The sequence below is a fragment of the Garra rufa genome, chromosome 16, assembly GCF_049309525.1.
Source record: "Garra rufa chromosome 16, GarRuf1.0, whole genome shotgun sequence".
Lineage (NCBI taxonomy): Eukaryota > Metazoa > Chordata > Actinopteri > Cypriniformes > Cyprinidae > Garra > Garra rufa.
In genome coordinates, this window is record NC_133376.1 from 21,078,135 (window position 1) to 21,095,001 (window position 16,867).

Below are 16,867 nucleotides of genomic sequence, written 5' to 3' on the forward strand. Positions count from 1 at the left end.
CCATTACTGCTCTTTCTTTGCACTGAGCAATTTACTTACACAAGCCTGTTTACATTATTTGCAGGACAGGGCAGCTCACTTCTTCTGAACATGCTAAATCTACATTTATTATTACATTTGTTTGCTTCTCGGTGCCCAGATACTGTAATTTAATGCAGCCAAGTTCTCAGCAAAACTGTTTCCATTGTTTTGATTTAATATTTCTGTTATCAGACAACCAAAGTAATATGAAATAATAACTGAAAAAAATCCTGAATTATGATCATGATTCAATCACTGAAAATAATCATTTACAGGCATCTGGACATAAGTCACTATTCCCTGCATTATTATCGTTGTTTTTAACTTCCTGTTTGAGTGCCTTCAGGATCCTTTGACTTTTTAGGAGTTTACCCATTTAAAGTTATGTGATCCCAAAAACCTGCTTCTTTTATTTTTTAATGTATCGTTTTGGTTATAATGTACTGATTGGAGAGCCTGGTCTCATGAAAATGCGGACTAGCACGACTTTCTGTTTCTATTTGGCGTGCTATTAATAAGCTGAAATTAACTTTGGCGTGCATATAATACACAGTTCCCTCACCGCGTACCCTAGGGGTCGCTATTGGGGAACGCCGCAGCGTGACTCGTGTCTGAAGAATGCATATAGAAAAACTACATGAAATGGCCGGCAACAGCGTATGACGTCACCGCGGCGCCCTCGTCGCCGCTGGTGCGTCACTACCGGGCGACACAGTATAAAGAGCCACCGGTGTAAACACATATCCTCTTCGCCGTCTTAAGCTTCTCTTTGTCTGAACGTGCATTCCGGTAAGATTTGTTTTATCTTTCCTATACTATGGCGAGCACTAGCAAGACGTTTAAGAGGTGCACACGATCTTTGCGTCTTCTGTTTGGGTGAGGAGCACGCACGCGATGTCCTCGAGGGGGCAACGTGTGTACATTGCGAGCGTTTTTCAATGAAAAAGCTCCGTTCTCGTCTGTCTCTCTTTTCGAGAAAAGATGAGCGTCCAGCTGTTCCCCACGGCTCAGGGCCTGCCGCTGCCGAGGCACGGAGGAGACTGACTTTGTGGGGCTCTCAGCTGGATCTGGCCGATGAGCTACAGAAAGGGCTTTCTTTTTCTCGCTCATCGGCCAGAGATGAGAACGAGCTCCTTGATCTTGATGACGCTATTTCTTTGACGTCGTCAGATCCAGGAGCTAGTGCTCTTTTGGGTTCCACCCAAGATGAGCAGGAAATGCTTTTTGAGGACGAAGAAGCTGAGGCTGAGTCTTCCTCTATTTCCTGCCCTGCGTATGAAGAGCTTTTGGAGGTCATGGATCGGGCCACGGCAAGACTTGACTTGCCTTGGGAGCGTACCAGAAAGGAGGCCCCGCGGGGCCGACTGGATGAACGCTACCTGTCTGGCCATCGCCTCCAGGCTCCGGTAAGCCTTCCATTCCTTCCCGACCTTCATTCAGAGATCGATAAGGTATGGAAAAAGCCGTTTTCTTCCCGCATTTTTAGATTCCCTCTTGCTAATTATGCAAATATTGAAGGAATCCGGGAACACGGCTATGAGAAGATGCCCCCTGTTGATGAGACGTTAGCCAACTATCTCTCAACAGGCGAGACATCTTCTCTTAAGGCTCCCTCTTTGCCATCAGCTCCCCTTCGGGTTACATCTAGCTTGAATGGCAAAGCATACGCAGCAGGTCAGGTGGTGGGTGCGTTGCACACAATGGCGGTGCTTCAGGCCTACCAGGCCGACCTGCTGAAGGACCTGGATAAAGGCCAGGGACTTTCCCCTGATGAGGTGGCAGAGTTGCGCCGCACCACGGATCTTGCTCTCCGTGCCACCAAACAAGCCGCCACCCACATGGGTAGGGCCATGGGTGGCATGGTGGCTACAGAGAGACATCTGTGGATAAACCTGGCTGACGTCGGGAGGAAAGAAAGGGACTTTCTCCTCGACGCGCCGGTTTCGCCCTCTGAGCTTTTCGGTGCCTCCGTTGAGACGGTGGTCAAAAAGTTTAGAGAGGCCAGGGCGCGCTCAGCCGCCTTTAAAACCTTCATTCCTCGAAGGTCCAGGTCCGAACCCGAACAGACCAGGGGTCCTTATCCGTCTTGTTCCGCGGAGCACAGACGGACACAGAAGGCTAGTGTTGCAACCCGCGCCCCTCCACCACCTGCGGGTGGCTCTAGGGGACGGCGCGGACCGAGGGGAGGCAGACAGGATCTGAGGGAAGTGATTCAGACGAGACAACAGTCTCGGATGGATCAGAGCAAAAAATAAGATCCTTTTTGCTCCTTTCCTCGATCCCTCTGCCCCTCACTCGGTAATTCCCCTGTGAATTTTTTACGTCAGCTGGGAAGCTGCCCGGGCCTATGATGTTTTTGGCTGGTTTCTGAGTTTTCAGAACCACCATTACTGATGGTCTGGAACTAAAAACAGTGCCTTTCGGTACTGTCTTAATATAAATAAGTATGGGTGAGTACGATCGAGTTTCTTTAAATAAGAAAACTTTATACTGTCTCAGTCTGTTGTGTTTGTACTTTCAGGAAAAGTATCAAGAGTCTGCGGCGGATGCTCCCCCTCTGATCCTATGGGTTATGGTTATGGCAGTGTTCGTCTCCTCCACACCACAGGTCGTGCGGTAAACCACCCTCACAGACATATGTTAGACTCAGGACCCTTTGTATTCATCAAGGTAAGCTCTCTGAGTTGCTTTGCAAAACCTGGAATGTTTAACTATGTCCCTTTCAGGCCTTTTAAAAAAAAAGAAAACATGAGAATCCCTCTCTCTGTGTAAAAACAGATCCGAAAGGGCGGGCTTATCAGCTAAAGCGATCAGCACCGAATGAGTCTCTGTGGGCGTTCCTCCCTGGCCTTCAGCGTTAGTAGTCTGTCCTGCATGACTTTAGTAGCTCCCCTTTACCGCGGGAAGGGTCCCCTCAGAGCTCTTCAACGACAGCTACTCACCTTTAATCAAGGTTTGTCAGTAGCACCACTGTCGTATGGACAAATTCCCCTATGGTTGGGTAGAATCTGTCATCAGGTTTCCTGATTCAAGTATCATGACTAACTAGGAGTTTTTCCTTTTCAGGACCTTGAATGACTTTAGCTGCTCCCCTTTCTGCGGAAAGGGTCCTACTAGAGCACCGCCTTCAGGCGGGTGTTGGCATTTCAATCCCTGTTCTCAGGGTTTTGTAGCCTATCCTTAACGCTATCTTTCTCAAGGTCCTGATTTGAGCACGTTCGCTCCCCTTTGCGAAGGGTCCCGTTTTAGAGCACGGCTCTTAGTGGATGAGTATGCTCCCCCTTCTAATGAAGGGTAATTCCTGAGCACCTCCTTCTCCTAGTAAGCATCCATGTGGACTGGCTTTTAGTATGCTCCCCTTCACACTAAGGGTCCCTTCAGAGTATAGCCTTTTCAAGGACGGATGTTCCTCCCTGCAAATCGGGGTTAGGGGTCTGTCCGCTGTCTGCGTCCACTATCATGATGGTCAATAGCTCTGGACTGTCTGTCCTCAATAGGGTGTAGCATTGCTCCCCTCTCTAACACAGGGAGGGTCCTCCCCTATTTTAAATTTTGTCATCTTTGACAAATCTGGAACTTTGAAACCCCCAAAATGGGGGAAAACACAGCCTCCAAATCCCATTTTACTAGGGTAGTTTTGCTAAACCCTGGGCACTTTCTGAAATCCACAATAGTGGTAAGTGCGCACGGAATCCTTGTGCACCTCCTAAAATCCACATAAGTGGTAAGTTCCCACCAAGTTTTTGGTTCCTTCTAAAAATCCTATACGGTATGGGTTACGCGGTCCTCGTTCCCATTTTTTGTGTTGGTTTAAAACCCCGGTCTCCCTGGGCCCAACTTCACTCGATATCACATTAGATATCTCCTGACCATCTGTTATCCAGGGTGTGTTATCTGAGGATAACCCCTGCTAGAACGGTCTCTGTCTTGGGACAGGCCTGTTAGTCCCTATTTCTGAGTCAGTTCACTGAGGGAACTAGACTCAATAGTACTGGCAGTTCCTGTTCTAGTTAAGTCTAAGTATTAACTTAGCCGTTCCTCCGAAGGAACCTCCTGTTCCATCCTGAGCTGTGCTCTGGGTCCTTTGACCCATTCAGGTAAGTGAGTAACAGTTCAGGCTTTGGCCGGGGAGGTTACGTTTTGACAGCTGTCACCTCGTCCTATAGGGATAATTCTTCATAGAATTTACACTTTGTGCTCGCTATGATGCACTCCCTCAGCATGGAGACGTGGGTATAACCGTTCCCCAATAGCGACCCCTAGGGGACGCGGTGAGAGTTCCCTCGGAAGGGAACATCTCTAGGTTACGTATGTAACCATGGTTCCCTGAGAAGGGAACGAGACACCGCGTCCCCTACGCTTTTTTCCATGCTTCGGACGAGAAGCTTCAGACAATGAAGCGGATATGTGTTTACACCGGTGGCTCTTTATACTGTTTCGCCTAGTAGTGACGCATCAGCTGCGACGAGCGCGCCGCGGTGACGTCATACGCTGTCGCCGGCCATTTCATGTAGTTTTTCTATATGCATTCTTCAGACACGAGTCACGCTGCGGCGTTCCCCAATAGCGACCCCTAGGGGACGCGGTGTCTCGTTCCCTTCTCAGGGAACCATGGTTACATACGTAACCTAGAGACGTTTTCGCGTGCACACTAGTATGTGGCTTTACTCATCAACCCCACAGCACCAATCCTAACGTAGACCGACTCCGCTTGCATTCATTAAATATGCCAGAAGTGCCGGTACGCACAAAAAAGTGCAAGTACGCAAAAGGATAAAATACAGTCGTGCCTGCGTACCGGCCCACTTCAAGCACTGGAAGCAACATAATATCTGGTTTAACTGAAAGCGCTGCTCCACTGCCGCTCGCTGAACAGAGCAGACGCAGATATTAAGAGAGGGAGGTGCGCGCGCATTGGGAGACCTCACGCACATTCAGCAAAACCGAAGAGCCTCAGAAACTATATAAGGTTTGTCCAATTATGTGTTTATGTATTGTTGTTAGACACTTTTCGCTAGGTTGGCAACATTGTGCATCCATTTCTTTAACTATGGGCTAGGTAGTGGGTCAAACAGAAAATGTGCGCTGTGTTAATCGCGCGTTAATAAAATTAGTGCTGTTAAAATGAATTTGCGTTAACGCGCTATTAACGCGTTAATTTTGACAGCCCTAATATATATATATAATTTTTTACCACAAATGCTCGTCTTGCACTAGCTCTATGTCACACATGACCTTTTCAACATGACTACATAATGCATAAAGCTGAGCCAGTGCAAGACGAGCATTTGTGGTTAAAAGTATATAAATATTTGTTTTCTTTAGAAAATGACCAATCGTTTCACTAGACAAGACTCCTCAGCTGGGATCGTGTAGAGCCCTTTGAAGCTTCATTGAAACTGCAATTTGCACCTTCAACCCATTGAAATCCACTATATGGAAAATAAATCCCAAATTGTTTTCCTCAATAACCTTCATTTCTTTTCAACTGAAGAAAGACAGACATATTGAATGACATTCTGTTATGTAACTACTATTGACTCGCAGACAAAAGAGTAATGTACTCTGTTGAATCATCTTTCAGTCCATATATCTAGACAACTCACACATCTATTGCCTGTTCAACTGTTGCACACGGTTAGATGGTTTATTTATAATGACACTGGTAGCCCATTTCATGTTCCTCATTATGTCCCATAATTACTCTGTATAATCCTATAAGAGCCGATTCAGTACCAAGTGCAGCGTAAGTTGTAAACATTCTTCCCTCATGGTGTTTCCCTATTCTGCTAAGTTAATCCCCTCGTAAAGATGGCTGGATGAACTGAAAAGCATGAGGATGAAGTCAAACGTCTCTCATTTAAACATCACTGAACCTTTATGGCAAGTTCAGGAGCTCAGAATGCAAAGCAGATTTCCACCTCTTTCATACCTCGAATAACTCGAGGCTTTTCTTCTTAATGAATAGCCCGTCTCATTTGTAAGTAGATTTGGATAAAAGCATCTGCTAAATGGATAATTGTAAATGTGGTCCATTATCCGACTGCAAACATTTCAAAACCTATATGACCTCCTAAGAACTGGAGGTATTTTGTAAAGGCATGAGCCAAACTGCTGGCGTAAACATTAATGTTAATGTTATAAAACATAATTAAATTACATAAAATATAATATTTAACAAAACACACAGACACAAAAAAATACAAATTACACTACCAGTCAAACGTTTTTGAACAGTAAGGTTTGTTCTTTATTTGAACCAAAATACAGCAAAAGCAGTAATATTGTGAAATATTTTTCTATTTAAAATAACAGTTTTTTTATTTAAATATATATTAAAAATAAAAAATTTTCCCGTGATCAAAGCTAAACTTTTAGCACCATTACTCCAGTCTTCAGTGTCACATGATCCTTCAGAAATTATTCTAATATGCTGATTTACTGTTAAAGAAACTATTATTATTATTATTATCAATATTTAAGACAGCTGAGTAATTTTTTTTTCCAGGATTCTTTAAAAAAAATATATATATATTTTTTTTTTGTAAATGAAATGATAGAAATTAATACTATTTTTTAGCAAGGGTGCTTTAAATTGATAAAAAGTGATAATAGTGTAATTTAGAATGTTACAAAAGATTTCTATTTCAGATTAATGCTGTTCTTCTGAACTTTCTGTTCATCAAGAAACCTGAAAAAAATAATCTACCCCAGCTGTTTTTAACATAATAAAAATAATAAATGTTTTTAAGCAGCAAATCGGAATATTAGAAGGATTTCTGAAGGATCATGTGACTGGAATAATGATGATAAAAATTCAGCTTTGAAATCACACAAATAAATTATATTTTAAAATATATTCAAACAGAAAATGCATTTTTTTAATAGTAAAAATATTTCAAAATTTTAGTGTTTTGCTGTACTTCGGATAAAATATATGCAAGCTTAATGAGCAGAATAGACTTTTTAAAAAAACATTAAAAATCTTACTGTTCGAAAACTTTTGACTGGTAGTGTACATTTCTTGAAATTTAATAGGTAACATTCAAAAATAATGTTTACACACAACAAAACATTTAAAAACAACACATTCAATAACAACATCACACAAAATATAATGATTAAACAACATATTAGACAATGATAAAACAGTCTTAAAAATGTACTAGAGTGTAGTATTTGTTAGGAAATGGTTCAGATCAATCTGCCACTGTAACTTCTCAAAAAGTAATGCAATTAGGAATTAAAACAAAATATGAAGAGACAGTAGATAATGATATCTTTCAGACATCTTAACTGCTTTTTTTATATGGGATCACAAGTGTATGATCATAGTAAGTAGCTGCATTGAAAATCACAACAGACTAAGCTGTGCCCCCATCCATTTAATACAGCCTGTGGTCCTTTTATGCTCTAATTCAATTAGGGGCAGACACAAAGATTTTGATAAGATTATGATGATATTGAGATGGTTTAATGTCTTTATAAATGTAAGTGGTGCTTCAATCATGTTCTGCTTCAGCCCTCCCTAGAATCATAGCAATAAATCATTTGAGCGATAAATCTCGAAGGGCCTGCATCATTCTACATGTAATGTAAGTATCATACTAATTTGGGTAATTGGGTGTTGGATAAAATCTATGCCTTGTTTTTCCTTCTAATGACTAAGGCAAATCCACGCAGACCACACACACACACCATGCTGAGTTAATTAGTTTCATACAGCCAAACAGTTTCCACAAAGCAAAAAAACAAATTGAATAAAGGCCTTTTATCAAAGGGCCAAAAACTTATTAAGAGAAACAGTGGTGTGTAAGTATACACATAATGGCCTGCATTGAATCGTTTAAAATATCTAACCCTGAAAGAAAAGAAAAAAAACACACACACAAAGCATCCCTTTGCGCTGTGTCCTTGCGTAATGCAACCACACAAATGCTGCAGGGTATTATCACCAAAAAAGAAAGATATTTTTCATGCCTTCCATGACTATTCTTTAGAGATCTCTGTTTGAGAAAACGTTACATGATTGAGAGATTTCTTGGAAATTTGGTGTAATGAAAGGTGTGAGGCATAGAAGGAAATCCCATGAAGCCCCAAGCTTCGTTCTCTTTCTCAGTGGGAACTGAAAAAAGGATAAAAGGTAGAAAACAAAAGTAAAAATATTCTTTTCTAGCACAGTCTTGCATAAAGAAAAAAACATCTCGCCAGTTACTTCAAGGTCATATGCAATGCAACACTGTCATGCTCAGAGCTCCTGGAGGGAGAGGGGCAGAGTATTGACCTATTCGTGGCATATTCATCATTCATCAGTAAATCTTTATTCAACCACCTGCTTAACCAAAATTCACTCGCCCAGGGCTGGGATTGATTTTTGTGATGTTAAATGCTAATGCGCTTTGAAAGAAATAACGCTGTATGCTTCCGATCCCATAGGGCGATGGACGTCATCTAATTTTGTTACAAATGAGGCAAAAGTCAGTTCAAGTGCTCTACAGTATCATTTACATATTAGATGGCTTACTCTAAAATATTCGCAATGCGCAAAAGTCAGTTAAAAGCAGAGATAATAGATGTAGGCATATGGAATTGTGGGCGTAGAGTCAATCTGCAGCAATAAAAGATAAATCCACAGTAAATACAACTGAGAACAAATGTCATTATTGATCAGCTGGTCTGTGTTCTTATGTTAAAAATGCCAATGATTTTTTGCCTACACAAACTCTAAACACACACACACACACACACACACACACACACACACACACACACACATAAAACTGTTATTGAAAATAAAATGGAAATAAAAAAATGTATTCCCTGCTAAAAAAAAACAAAACAATAGACACTTTTACAAAATTTGTAATGGGTCGTAATGACTTCTAGTTTAATGGAAACTGTAATGGACACTATGGGTTTCTACTGGTAACTGATTACCTTTTATTGCTGGCTTGTTAAAACCACAAAATCCTAATGGAATATGTCCCAAAACACACTACAGAAAACCATTTTTAATGGTTTAATGGTTAAAAGTTGATGGGTTTTAATGTTTGTAATGGTATTTGTGAAAAAACATTTGAAATATCTGTGGTGGTTCCTATTGTTTTTTTAGCAGGGTTTCTTTTAGGATTGGGTGATGCCTTCAAAATTGACATGAAACAACACGATGGACGATGACATTCACTTACCACTAGGGCTGCCCCCTAATAGTTGACTAGCCGTTAGTCAACGAGAAGAGGCTTGGTTGACCAAAATTTTATTAGTCGCTTTGTTCGCAGAAAAAAAAAATTGCAGAAAGAAAACCTGTTCATGACAGACAGATCGTTAAGGGCTGGTCTCTGTGGTAATACAGTACATCGGGCAGGACATCCAAATGTTTGCCTATCATTCATTCATTGACCTTAAATATGGCTTTTTATCTAAAAGATAGCCTATATTTAGTAGCAACCTTACATGGCAGCTCAATCTAATGTTAACCTAGACAAATGTGCACTATTCAAGTGTCTGTGTGGAGTGTGGAAGCCGAACAGTACTGCGCTTACTGCATAACAGATGGAGGCGTCTTGTCGGTGCGGTCACTTGCTCTTAAAATAAATAATTTTTGGTCATACAGATAAGAGTAATACATCTTTCGAATCTGTAAAGACTCTACTTTTATTGTGTGCACTCACAATAACAATGAAACATTGCGCTATTGTAAAATAATGAAAGCAAACGGGATGCACTTTCTGCCGTTTTGGCCTCTGTGAACTTGAGCGTGAAACTTCGAAACTCTGCGTATACTTGCCTTACAGACATGAAAATATATCTATAGAGAATGAAATGGCTACTTTTAAATGATCCAATTCAATTAGAAAACAAATATTCTCAGATTATGAGGGCAGCACTGCTTTACCGGATAACCAGAGTAAGGAGAGATGACTGATAGGTCAATGGTGAATGATTTGCAGATCCTGAGCACCACTGACAATCATCTAGACCAGTGGTTCTCAATCCTGGTCCTGGGGGACCCCTGCTCTGCACATTTTGTATGTCTCCCTTATTTAACACACCTGACTGAGATCATTAGCTGATTAGTTCAGTTCATGGATCTCTCTCCTCATGAGCTGATGATCTCAATCAGGTGTTAAATATGGGAAACATGCAAAATGTGCAGAGCAGGGGTCCCCCAGGACCAGGATTGAGAACCACTGATCTAGACTAATCATCTGGAGTACAAGGAATCAAGGAAAAAAAAACTGTCTGAGGAACAAAATGCATTTGTGGTTGGCCAGACTGAACCAGGATTTCCAGGGCAAGAATCCTGACAACATTCGTGTTTGTTCTTATCATTTCTAGTCAGGAAAGGTGAAATATTAGGCTAATGTTTTAATTAACACTGCTCGCACACATCTTTACCACCTATTAACTTTAGTTTGTCAAAATATTGCGCCCTTTCCTGCTTACTAAATCTCCTCTATATGATTTAGCAGCTTTCACATGTTTTTTTACATGGTTTAGACAGCATAAATTAGCAGAACAATGTATTCAGTAGTACATTAACCATGCAGTCAATGCTTTTGTTTACATCCGAGTATCGTCATAATGGCCTTGCATCCAGGTAACTGACCAAACCGTGACGCAAGTGCAAACCCTCTATTGACCCAACCCTAATTTCTTCATCCTGTTAATCAATGAATCTAAAAAATAACCTTGAGATTATCCAATCACAATAGTTTAGCACTAGTTTAATCAAGTGCTAAATATTAAAAGAGGAATTTGTCAGCTACTTTATCCCAAATGATAATCAGCAAGTATCCTGAATCAGACATCAGACAATACATTTATACACCTCATTATCCACAGGAACTGAAGAGTTCTAAATAGCATCTCCACAGCCAGGCACAAACGTTTTGTGAAGCCTTTTAAACTCAACATGCTTTGAAATAAGCAAAACACCCTCATTACGAAACGCCACTTTAGCGACTTTCATGCTGCACCACCAAATCGACACTTTGATGTCTTTTCCACCTGGTTATAGAGGATTTTCAGTTTATCCAAGGCTAAACTTTTAGGGCTAGCCTAAATGATAATTCTGTTATTAAGTACTCAACCTCATGTAGGCCTAGTTCAAAACATGTATGTAAGCCATAGGAAACAATAGCTTTTAAGTACTATTTTTCAGTTGATTTTTTTACTGACAGAATCCAAAACTGACCAAAAAGACCACGGAAGTACCGTAAAAGTACCATTCAAAGTCTTCTAAACCCATACAATTATGTCAACAGACTATTTGCCACCATCTGGCTTAGAGCCACATGGGTCACTTTTAATGTGTTTTTCCGTTATTTTACATTAAATTATAATGACACAACATTAACATCTGAGTTAGGGATTAAAAATATCTCTAAAGTAGACTTTTCAAAATAGATTGGTGGACTGGTGGTACTGGATATCAGTTGCTACAGCAACACTTCTTTATGAAACTGCCTTTTAATGAGATTGAAATATATCAGCAAAATAAGAAAGATAACATCAAGCAAGTAGTAAGTAAAATGTGTACATGCTGGTGTCTCAGTGGAGCTTGTTAAATACTGTTTAATGTGTTTTGGTAGACGATGTGTTAAATTGAGGGAAAGAGAGAGAGAGAATGACTAATCTTAGAGATGATCAGCCCTCACATGAAGTCAATCCATTCCCCTCCACATTGCTCAACAGGAAGCCTCCATAATGTGATATAACACTTCAAAGAAAATGTTACTGCCTCAAAATTAAATTCAAGTCCAAGGGAACACTTTCAAGCTAAGAGCACTGAAGCTCAAGGTTTTTTTCATTCTCACAAGATAGATTCATGCTGAGAACCAGAATCCCACTGAGATGAGCAGTGTCAAACAAGAATGAACACGACCCTTCGACCTGTGCCTGAGAAAAGTTTCTTCCTTCAGTACTAAGTTGCTTTAAATGTTTTCTTAAAGACATAGCTCACACAAAAAAAGAAAACTGTCAGTTTTTACTCACACTCATGTTGTATCAAACCTCTATGACTCACTAATTTCTATATAAAACCGAAGCAGAATATCTGGGCCAAACTTTTCAATATAGAGAAAGTCAAAATGCAATAGAGGGTTTGCTCTCACATCAGGATTTGGTAAGTTAACCAGATGCACGGCCATATTGGGGATACTTACGGTGGCCCAGAGAGGCCAACGCGCTGCAAACAAGAAAACACATGCAAACAGAAAAAAAACGACAACAAATTAAGAAAACATCTTCATCAGTTTGACAACACAGGCGCTGCAAATCCTCGCAACGCAAACACAAATACGGAAACGCGCTACAAATTCTCACAACACAACCAAACTCAGAAACGCGCTGCGAACACACGAGGGCGCTGCAAACTAACAAACGCGCTGCATATAGCAAGGTCCACAACGGAAATGTTTCAGGGGGACCTCAAAAAGTGACGAACTCATCTGGGACCTGATTATTTATATCACTATATTACCTGATTATTTATATCACTATCACCTTTAAGTGATACTACACTATCACTAAAAGGCGATAGTTCACCGATAACACCTCTGCTCTGACCAACAGCCACTGAAAAAATAATCAGGTCCCAGATGGGTTCGTCACTTTTTGAGGTCCCCCTGAAACATTTCCGTTGTGGACCGTGCTATATGCAGCGCCCTCGTGTGTTCGCAGCGCGTTCCTGAGTTTGGTTGTGTTGTGAGAATTTGCAGCGCGTTTCCGTATTTGTGTTTGCGTTGCGAGGATTTGCAGCGCCTGTGTTGTCAAACTGATGAAGATGTTTTCTTAATTTGTTGTCGTTTTTTCTGTTTGCATGTGTTTTCTTGTTTGCAACGCGTTGGCCTCTCTCGGCCACCGTAGATACTCGCATGTAAACAACAGCATGAATTGCATGGTTAATGTACTACTGAATAAGTTGTTCTGCTTATTTATGCTGTCTAAACCATGGAAAAACATGAGGAAGCTGCTAAATCACATAGAGAAAGACTTAGTAAGTATAAAAGGGCACAATAATTTGACAAACTAAAATTAATAGGTGCTAACGATACGTATGAGCAGTATTACTTAAGATATTAGCCTAATATTTTACCTACCTGATCAGAAATGATAAGAACAAACACAAATGTTGTCAAGATTCTTGCCCTGGAAATCTTGGTTCAGTTTGGCCAACCATAAACCCTTTTGTTCCTCAGACAGTTTTTTGCACTTTTCTTTTTGATTTGCTGTAACTTTTGGGAGTCTATAGTACTCCAAATGTTTTTCTCGCTCCGGCCGATTAGTACAGCCCATGACAACAAACACTAACCATTTTTAGCAGCAATAATCAGCAAAATATGTGAGTTTTGTTTGGTTCAGTGGCATTGTTTCAACTGATGACGGCTTGTGAAAACACTTTATTGTCATGTCTAGTTGGTTAACCAGGTGATCCAGTCCACAAACCCAGTCTGAAGGATTTATTTACAAATTGGACTTAATGATTCAGTTTTGCAACTGAAGGTTTATCTGTGATTATCTGTGATTATCAGTGAAAAACAACAAAAATGTGGTCTGTTCATCATGCGTAATTATCATAAGGATGTTTAATTATGGTAATTACACTAAGACTTAATTATAATCTGCTTGTATCACACTATTATGGTGCTTTTGCATCCTACATAAGTTGTTAATATGTTTTCAAAACAAGCGTGTTCCAAGTAAAAAGAGATCCATACGGATTTGCAGCAAGAAATAATGAGGAAATTCCAATTTTGGGTGAACAATAAATTGTATCTCACCAAAGCCTCCAAAATATGATGCACTACTGACTCTTACAATCTGAACCGAAGGCTATATCAATATATATTGATTTTCATCATCAGAGAACCGTTCCTACAACTAAAATATGATTGATTGTGTGTCAAATTATGTTGATAATATAACACCAGAGGACAAAACATAATCCCTGGCAGTTCAGAGTGAAGACTTTTAAATCATGTAAAGCAGCAGGCGATGGCTGTATAAAAAAATGATTGGCTTTTCACTGTAAGACAGCTGCCATATTGAGCATTATGATTTCTCCAATTTCGGATAAATGGATAAAATGACAGAAGCTTGGTCAAAAAACAAAACTGACAATCTGTGCACTGTGGAAAGTGAAATTAAGGCAGTTATCAAAGTTATTCACAACGTATCACTGAGAAGACTTGCAGCAATTTAGCTGTCAAATGCTAGTCGCAGCAATTCTTTTAGGTGAGCTATTGAACGGTCAGAGAGAAGATTCATTAAAAGCATCTGGAGCAGAAAGCGTAAGGACTTAAAGTTCTCAGAAAGAAACCTTGCTGCACCTAAACAAAGCACTAGGATATAACACCTTTCGTTTCATAATGGACGCTGTTCTCACCTCGCTTGTCTCAACAACCTTCTGAGAAATATCTCTGCTTAAGTAAGCCTATTTCATACAAACTCATCATTTGAATAAAAGGCTGCTGAGCTTGAATATACCAACCTTTCATAAGAGTTCAATTTATCATCCCTGTTGAAAAGGCCAGCATATACTGTGTTTTGAATGCTGGTCCTCAGCATAGTATGGTAGTTTGTTCATAGGTTGTAAACCACAAACAACTAGACTGCCATGTTATGTCACCTGCTAAATCAGCACTGAGATGTTCAATACAAGTTATTGAATAGACAGACATTTCTTAGTTTGTAAAAACAAGCAAAAAAGGTGTTTACATAATAAAATGTTTTCACGACGCGCCATATTGACTGCACTGGATGTAAACAATGCCACTGAACCGAACGAAACTCACATATTTTGCTGATTATGTTTTAGGCTGTACTATCAGCCGGACCAGAAAAAAAATTGGAGTACTAGAGTGCCAAACGTTATAACAAATCAAGTAGTGCAAAAAGCTGTCTGAGGAACAAAAGCCATTTGTGGTTGGCCAAACTGAACTAGGATTTCCAGGGCAAGAATCTTGACAACGTTCGTGTTTGTTCTTATCATTTCCCGTCAGGTAGGTGAAATATTATGCTAATATCTTAATTAATACTGCTCGTACGTATATATTTACCACCTATTAACTTAATTTGTCTAAATATTGTGCACTTTCTTGCTTCTAATTCCTTCTCTATATGATTTAACAGCTTCCACATGTTTTTTTTTTTTTTTTTGTGGTTTAGACAGCGTAAATTAGCCAAACAATGTATTCAGTAGTACATTAACCCAAAGTGCTTTACAAGCAAGAAGGAATCAAAAACAAAATCAATAGTATACAACAAGTACGTAATGGAAATAAACCCAATAAAATGCAAAAACAAGATTTCAAAATATATATAATTAAAATATAAAATCAACAAAACCTTAAAACGCAGGAAAACACATAAAATATACCCAGATTTTATAGGACATTACAGGAAAGCCAGACTGAAAAAAAAAATAAGTTTCTAATTTAGATTTAAAACTATTAATGCTTTCAGCATATCTTATGTCTTCTGGAAGTTCCAGAGGCGTAGAGCGTAACGGCTAAAAGCAGCATCAAAAAAAGTTTTAGTTCTGCTATAAGGTACAGTTAGAAGAATATAAAAAAATATAAGACCTTAGAGTCCTTCTGGGTTCATATACTATAAGCATTTTTGAAAGATAGTCTGGAGCAAGTCTATGCAATGCCTTATAAACTAATAAAAGATTTTTAAAATCAGGTAACCAGTCTAATGACTTTAGTACAGATGTAATGTGATCTCTCTTTTTGGCTTTTTTCAATATTCTAGCAGCAGTATTTTGTTTTAATTGTAGTTGATTAATTGTATTTTTTGGTAGACTGCTCGTTTTAAATGCATGCATTAATTTTTCTGTATTGCTCAGAGAGAGAAATGGTCTTACTTTGACAATGTTCCTCAGATGATAGAATGCAGTTTTGGTGATATTACATACATGAGCTTTAAAATTAAAATCTGAATCAAAGACGACTCCTAAATGTTTTGCCACACTCTTAAAAATAAAGGTGCTTTGAAGGTGTTCTTCAAGCAATGCCATAGAAGAACCAGTTTTGGTTCCACAAAGAACCATTCAGTCAAAGGTTCTTTAAAAAAACATCTCTTTCTTACAGTACCTTTTTATAATCTGAAGAACCTTCTTTCGCACAAAGAACCTTTTGTGAAACAGAAAGGTTCCTCAGATTTTGAAGGTTCTTAATGGAACCATTTAGACAAAAAAGGTTCTTCTATGGCATCGTGAAGCGCCTTTATTTTTAAGAGTGTAGTATATTTAGTTTAGGGGTCAATTTCTCTCTCTGCACTTTTGATCCAATAATCAAACTTCAGTGACCAATGGTGTGCATCCGAGTATCAAACCATGACGTAAATGCAAACCCTCAATATTGCACCTGGAGAAACATTAACAATATACAGAATTTCAAAAGCACAGCCACAAACTTAAACATTATTTGTTAACTTAAAACTAAAAGAATCACTTACCAGCCTTGTCAAATTTGCATCTCCAAAAGCAATCAGCCGATTGCTCTCTCATGGGTGCTGCCATATTGAGATAACATAACCAGCCATGTCTTGCAGTTTATGTTTGTTGTGTTTGTTTTTATGAAATGAAGGAAAATTATAAATAATTTTCCGTGACATATACAGCATGTTACAAATGCTGTCAAAAGAACATATCAGTCTCAAAGCAGGAAACATCTTTAATTAGTTAATGTGCACATTCATTGATTATCACAGTTGCAGACTAGTTCAGATGCTTTCAGAAAGCTTTTGCTGAACAGTTAGACCAGCCATATAAATATGTCTGTCTCGACAGTTTGTTGATATGCTAATCATTGCACTCAGCAAACTGTTGAGTGTGGAT